Source organism: Ixodes scapularis, unplaced genomic scaffold (genome assembly GCF_016920785.2).
Source record: "Ixodes scapularis isolate PalLabHiFi unplaced genomic scaffold, ASM1692078v2 PGA_scaffold4__175_contigs__length_147842914, whole genome shotgun sequence".
NCBI lineage: Eukaryota > Metazoa > Arthropoda > Arachnida > Ixodida > Ixodidae > Ixodes > Ixodes scapularis.
Genome location: NW_024609879.1, coordinates 7553415 through 7560999, shown reverse-complemented (window position 1 = coordinate 7560999; position 7585 = coordinate 7553415).

Sequence of the window (7585 nt, the reverse complement as noted above, 5' to 3'; positions counted from 1 at the left end):
TCCTCTTCCGCCTTTGCCCCCCCCCCCCCCCCCCCCCCCCGGTCCGTCTCCCAAAGAGTTCCGCCGCAACTGATCGACTTTAAGCGAGTAGACAGCCTCTGCATAGGAGAAAAAAGAAAAACAGCCTCGCATAGCACCATTCGCGCACGATTAGTAATACTGATAAAAGCAAGCGACCTACAGACAATAACAAGCCTATTGAACGCAGGAAATAATCTAGCCCCAAACGAACAAAACACGAACTTACTTCGATCCCGTTCCATGATCTTGGCTGTTGAGCAGATTTGACGTAGATCCACGTCCCACAGTCGCTTCCGTCTTTGTCGGACACACTTGAAACTAAGGCAAACTCCACGCATCACCACTAATCGGGTAATTGGACCGTAAAGCGCGAAACACATGTACGACGAAACCGTCCGATCCGACGTCCGACCGCGCAATACGACGGTCGGAGGCGAGGGTTTTCAACGCTCTCCGATGCTGCGAAAACCCTCTCCCCCCCAAGGTCATTCCAGCAGTCCGCACGTCGGATCGGAAGGTTTTCGTCGTACATGTGTTTCGCGCTTAAGCCGGCCGTGAACACAGGCATTCAAACGCACACGGCCGGCAAAACGTGCGAAACATAGGCCGTTGCTTCGATGAGATTGTATTCGTATCTTCAACACGTTTGAAATAAAACGATCAGCAAACCGCATTATAAAACTCATAAAAGACACAGCAATAATAAATTATTGCACATGTCAATTTCGCCACAATATTATCAGTAAGTCCTGAAGATGTTGCAAAATAATAAATACGAAATTAAGCCTGCAATGGTGAAAAAGAAATTTAGCAGACATGCAACCTTCTCGAAAGATAGCGGAGGTCGTGCGAGCGGTTGTAGTGCAGTGTGTTCGACGCTCGGGTTTTCTGAGCTTGCGGTCGCTGGTTCGAATCGCGGTAAGCGCTAAATGCTTTCATCCACTTTTTTTTATTTTAATGTTTTTTCTCACCTTTTTGTATTCGTTCTTATTATTTTAAATATTTTTCTCACCTCTTTTTATTAGTTTTCATTTCAAATATTTTTTTCTCATCTTTTAGTATTGCTTTTTATTATTTTAAATATTTTTCTCTCACCTTTTTTAATTCGTTTTTATTATTTTAAAAATTTTCTCACCTTTGTGTATTAGTTTTTATTATTTTAAATATTTTCTATGTTAATACTGTCGCCGGCACCGTTCTTCCTCACGGCATTGTTTTTTTGTTTTTTGTTTCGCGTTTTCGCGATAGAACACGTCAGCCTTGCCATGGGGGGATCAAATACGCCAGCGTCGGCAGTCATTTACGAAGGATTGATCAACGCAAACATTTCCACTCGCTACATATGAATCGCCGCAGTTTGTCGGAATCTCAATGACGTGACTGCATAGTGAAAAAAAAAATAGAACGATGCCGGTACGTAAACGGAAGTTCCCGGGGATCGCCAGCCTGCGAACAGCAAAGCGCCGATGCCGACCAGTCACTGAACTTCCATGTAAATATTGCCCATGAAAGACAGCAAAATAACAATGCCGGCCAGTTACTGAACTTCCATGTAAATACTGGCCATCAAAGACAGCAAAATACCGGTGCCGGCCAGTTACTGAACTTCCGTAAATACCGGCCATCAAAGACAGCAAAATATCGATGCCGGCCAGTTACTGGAACCCCCATGGAAAGACTAGCCAGCAAGGACAGCAAAAACCCGATGCCGGCCATTCACTGTAACTTCTACGGCTGGACTGGCCAATGTGCAAGACGAAAACCCAAAGCCGGCCGGGGCCGGTAGCTCCCCGGTGCCCATGGCCAGGCGCTGCCATCCTGTTACCATGGACGGGCCGGCGTAGTCCCAATACCGGCCGACGCGGAGTGCTACCTGCATCTACATGTTGACTGGCGCCATATAGTGCCATATGCAGGTGTATCAGGCATCCTATACTGTCATATGTGGCAGCCGCTGGCACCATATATGACTTTATCTGGCAATATATGTCGTCATATATGGTGTCACCTTACCGTATCTGCCCTGATTTCAGCCCTTGTATGGCAATATATGACTGTATATGTCTACTTATATGCCCATATACGGCCCTATAACAAATATATCTGGTCATATATGACATTTCTGTAAGGGGAAGCACAGATATAAAAGTGTTAGTGCTCTGCTTCAGAAATTTTCACTGCCTCTTGTCTACCTATCCACCCCCAACCCCCCCATCCCCTCCCCCCCCCCCCCAAAAAAAAAACAAAAAAAAACAAAAGCCCTAACTGAGGGTGTGAGGGTGACCTGGTTACTCTCCCTCCACGCAACTGCTCTTTACTTTCATACTTTATTCCAAACTCCTCCTTCTCTGTCTCTCCGCTTTGGGGCAGTCGCCCTTCGGCACCGTTGCAGGGTGCATAGCAAACTTATATTTGTTTTACTGGCTCAAGTTCGCCTCATTAAATGTTTATTTTCAGTTATATATGTTCTGCTTGTTTCATTCGGTGCAATATCGCGGTCAAAGCTTTTGTTTTCGGGAGAAGTTCATTTCTTGAGATATGTTTACTAAACCGAAACTTAGACAATATTTTTGGGTAAAGTTCGATGTCCTTTTAAGCTGTTTTCTTAACCTAGATATTTTGAGATATTTAAATGTTAACTTACTGATTTCAGGAATCATATCTACGATGATGAAACCAAAGGACGTGTGAAATGTAAGTTGTTCTTTTACAGTTTTAAGGATTTTTTTTTTTAATTTTAATTTGCATATGTGACCAAATTGATTTGATGCACATAAATGAGCCGTGGAGCTGCCATGTAAGCCAGACATAAAGGATCCGGGTCCTGTTCGGGAGGCTATGCAAACATTTTTAGAGAAACATACTTTTAATGCGTTCGCATCAGTGTCCAGGTACATGCGGTCATTATGGACTGGTTTGGAGCACACGTGGATAAAATTCGCAAAGTCACCAAGGGATGGCGCTACAGCCCGACTGGCTGTAAACTGGCTAGGAAACACTTTCTGAGAGCGCCGACAGGTGGCGGCAAAGTGTATATTTTGAAAGGCTTGGTTATAGGACGTATAGCAACGGAGTTTGCGGATTGGCTGGTTATAGGAGCGACGCCGTAACGTAACACCTAGCGACCGATCGCCGGCGACATCCCTCTTTGCCAATATCGGCGAAGGGGGTGCGTGTTAACACGAGCAGGAAAGTGCGTCCGTGGCCCGCTTTCCTGCGACCTTGTGATCCCTAGATGGAGCGACGATGCGATCACTGCCTAGCCGCGGCGGCTTTGTAGGCTAACGTCAAGTGGGAATTCGCCCAGAGCAGCCAGAAGAAGGAAATATGAGAAGTAAATGAGGATGAAGACAGGAAAATAAGGAAGGACAATAAAGAGATGACAAATTTTTTTTTTTACATTTAGTTTAACATTTAAGACCTCTTAATCATTTAAGACATTCAAATGTTTTCTTTCTTTCTTTGTGAAGTGGGATTTCTAGTTTTTCTTGTTGACCTCAATGGGTAGTTTGGCTTCGATGCTATCGCGGGCAGGAGAATTGTGGAACATTGATGGTAGCTTGAGGGCTGCTTTTCGGTGACAGAAACTGACGAACAAGACGCTTTGCTTTCGACTAAAAACAGCTAAATGTACTTGAACTTCACAGAAGCACAAAATAAGACCAAACGACTTCCCAACTGCCAGCGTAGGCTTACAGTTTCAAACGAACGCCTCCGCGTTCGATGTCGACTCCCTCACGGCCAGTTGGGCGGCTAATACGTAGCCAGTGAACAGGCGCTGTCTCGCATGACAGATAACGCAGCGCACTGTGGGCATAGAGTTTTAAGGTCAAAATCTGCCTTTGACTGGCTTATGTTCTAGAAAAGATAATTTCGCAATCCCGGCGAGAATGTGTCTCCGTCAGAATTTTGCAATCACCCAGAGCGGCAGTATTATTCAAAGAAGCAGAGTCCTATGGGCCAAATTTGTATTTTTCTCTGCCAATATTGAGACTAAGAGCCCAACAAAGCCAAGGTATAACATAACTTGATATTCGTAGGTCAGAGTCTGGCTACTTCCGCTCTGAATGGTTCCACGAGTGCAAGCGGTATGCTCACTGCTTGAAGGTTTAGTTTTCAAGTGAAACGTTTTTTGGCTAGATGTTCGGAGTTACGTGAAGCCCAGATAAAAACCAGGCCGCGAGGCTCGATATTGATTGGTTGACGCGTGCGATAGGAAAGAGGGGCTCGGTGCTGATTCGTTAACCGGGAGGTTTCGTGACCAGAGGGGTAGGCGAGGAGCAGTGACGTAGGCGAGGAGGAGCTCGACTACCTGTGCGTATTGAGGGGGAGGTGCTCGAGGGTATAAAAGCCCCTGGAAGATAGCCGGATTCATCAGCCTGTTTGGCGGTAGTATCGCTTCGTTCTAGGAACAACTCTCAAGTGTGCACATTGTACGCGTTAAGCTATCTGATGAAGAGCGCCGCGAATGCAGGCGTCTGACGTCGGGAAACTTGGAGTATCGCCAAACATTTGTGAACATTTCACTTATGCAGTACTTATGCCTAACAATTCGCCATACTCAGTTTTCGCTTCTTTGTGCTGTAGTTTCCGATGAAAATGTCAGAATTATGCTTCAGATCTTGTTGTTTGTTTTCACCTCGCAACTTGGTCTAATTTCATGCACTTGGAAATCATGTTACAGAGAAAACTCACACAACCACTCCCCCTCCCTCGCCCCCCCCCCCTCAAAAAAAAAAAAAAAAATAGAATGTAGTGCTAACTAACGCCTTGGAACGAAACCCTATCGTACCCAAGATAGGTTGCTTTGGATTGTGTCAAACACAAACCGAGTTAGAAGGTTTTTTTCTATGCTTCTTCAAAGAGTAAACGAAACAGAAAAGCTAGACACTTGTCGAGGTATTGTGAGTATGACCCATAAACTATGCCAAGGGCCTGCGGTATCAACGTTCTGTATTCGAGGAATTGTGAGGTAACTTGGCGTCGTTCCACAATGCTGCCGTTGCGCTGGAGCATAAATATCAGTCACGCCGGAGACTGCTCCAGCCAACCTCGCAATCATTGAGTCACGATTCGCGGTTTCTAAACTTGGTGAATCGAGACGGTGCGACGGCTCTCGGTATAGTTGAGAAACGGCGTGTCTGCGGTTGATGGTGCATTTCGGGGACCTGGACTCCCGGTTGAAATCTTTATTAGGAATCGGGTAACTCGTCATGGGAAAGACATGTTTCTGCTTTTGGCGAAAAAAGAAATTTTGGAACGTACCTACAGTCAAGAAAAACATCTGGCCGCACATCGAAAACGCGACCACATTGACGACGAACGAGTTTTATTTCTGTTGCGGAATAAAGTGTGACGACATATAAAAAACATAAAGGGATAGTTAATCGGAATAAATTATACTACTATATACATTCTAAACAAAGTTTTAGTCGGAGGTCTCCGTTGCTTTATTACTTAGCTGCGCATTCCGTTCACTATCGTTCAGAATAAGATGGTGGTTATAAAAAGTGAAACGTTTACAAATCTCTGTAATGCGAAATTAGAGTGCAGATCTAGAGGAAGAGGAGGGTAGGGTACGGAGGGGAGGGCATGCCCCTCCTCCTCCTCCTTCTCCTCCTCTTCCTCCTTCCCTCCTCCCACAGTTCCCCCGCTAAATATCCATACCCTCCTTCTCCATATGCTCGTCTGCTCCTCTTCCGTACCCTCCCCTCTTTCTCCGTGCCCTGCCTCTCTCCTTCTCCATTCCCTCCCCTCTTCCCACAGCTCTCCCGCTAAATTTAGCTGGAAAATTTATCCCACGTGACCTCAACACCAATTCTATTTCCCCGCTATATTTAGCGGGGAAAATGGCGTCACACGACTTCAAGCCACGTCACCTATGAACAACTTCAGTTTCACCGCTAGATTTAGCGGGAAAATTGACGTCACGTGACATCATCAATTGGTGCGTAGGTTGTGGCAGCCCATAATGCAACACTGCGCATTCAGTTTTCCCGCTCAATGTAGTGGAAAAACTGTCGTCGCATAACTTCAACACCAATTCAGTTTCTGCGCTGAATCTAGCCGGGAAACTGCGACTTCTCATAATGCAACGGGGGCGGTCACGCCGACGGCGATGGCGACGCCGCTGAACGCGGAAACGGACGCCTAAGAGCTGCGCTCTAAAAATAGCATGGCTTTCTTTTACCTAAAGAAATGATCGCTCCGCGGTGGTAATGCGTTTGGTGGCGGCAGATGTCACGGGAGATGTGAGATTATTTATCGAAATTCACTGGACATTTTTCTAGATATCCCCTTTAAATGGCCTTTCAACGCAGGTCATAGAAGAATTAGATTGCAGAAAGTAAGGTTGTGGATTGGGAAGATACGTGAGGAATGTGGGCCATTGAAGACACGAAGTGGAAATAAATAAATGATTGCGCCAAATGCCCCGCTACTTCATACGACTTATCCCAATACCACATGGGGCTGCACCTAAGGCCATAATATACAAACATAGCTATAGCCTATGAGGGTAAAGTTAAGAAAGTGGAATTAATGTGGTTCCTGGTCTACAACTCCATCTTTATGCTTCCTTTATAAAACAAGGCAGAAGGACGTGAGGGGAGAGTAAAAGGTTAGGCGACTGACTGAATGATCCTCTGGGAATCACACATAACATTCTCGTAGAGCTAGATTTTATACACCTACAGGAGACCAGCGCGGGTAAGAGTATAAAATCTTGTTTTGCGTATGCTGGGACTTGTGTTTTCACTGATTTAACACGTGATCCAGCCGAACGTTGACGCAACTCTCGTGCGCAATCTGTGCTATACGCGCTACGTAACTACCTGCCTTCGGTAGGTGATGTAGAAAATCCAGCTTTACGGCGTGCTAACCGTGGGACTGTTGCAAAACCCTAGTTAAACATCTTATATATATCACAAATTTATCCGCCAATAAACGCATATGATCAGATAAGATATTAGAGGAGCTGATAAGAATTATATATGATCATATAAGAACAATATACGGTTATTTAAAAAGTTATAAGGAACTGATACGAACTTTCTTCTATAATTTTATATTGTTCTTATGCTATGTGATCAAATGCGTTTTAATAGAGGTTATAAGAAACTTCTTATCAGTTTCTCATAACTTGTTAAATAATCGTATATTGTTCTTATATGGTCCTATATTGTTCTTGTAGGCTCCTGTAAGATCTTATAAGGTTTCTCACTAAGTTAATGGCGATTGAAACACTTGCGTCGAGTCCGGCCGAGTGCAGCTGCCACGGCTTGCGACGTACGGGTCGCTATGGAAACAGCTGCGCCGTGTCCAACAAAACCGGTTTTACTTCGTTTTTTTTGTGGATCCGACGGAGCTCTTGCCATAGCAACCCGTATGTCGCAGGCTGCTACAGTTGCGCTCGGTCGGATTCATACAGGCGTGTTTACCATCCTTAAAGGAGCGATGCAACAAATTTTGTACTTTGCGCAAATACCGCTTAAAACGGATCCCTAACGTTAATGACCTATGAAACAGGCGTTCGTTTTTCACCCCACGCAATAGAAGACCCAGA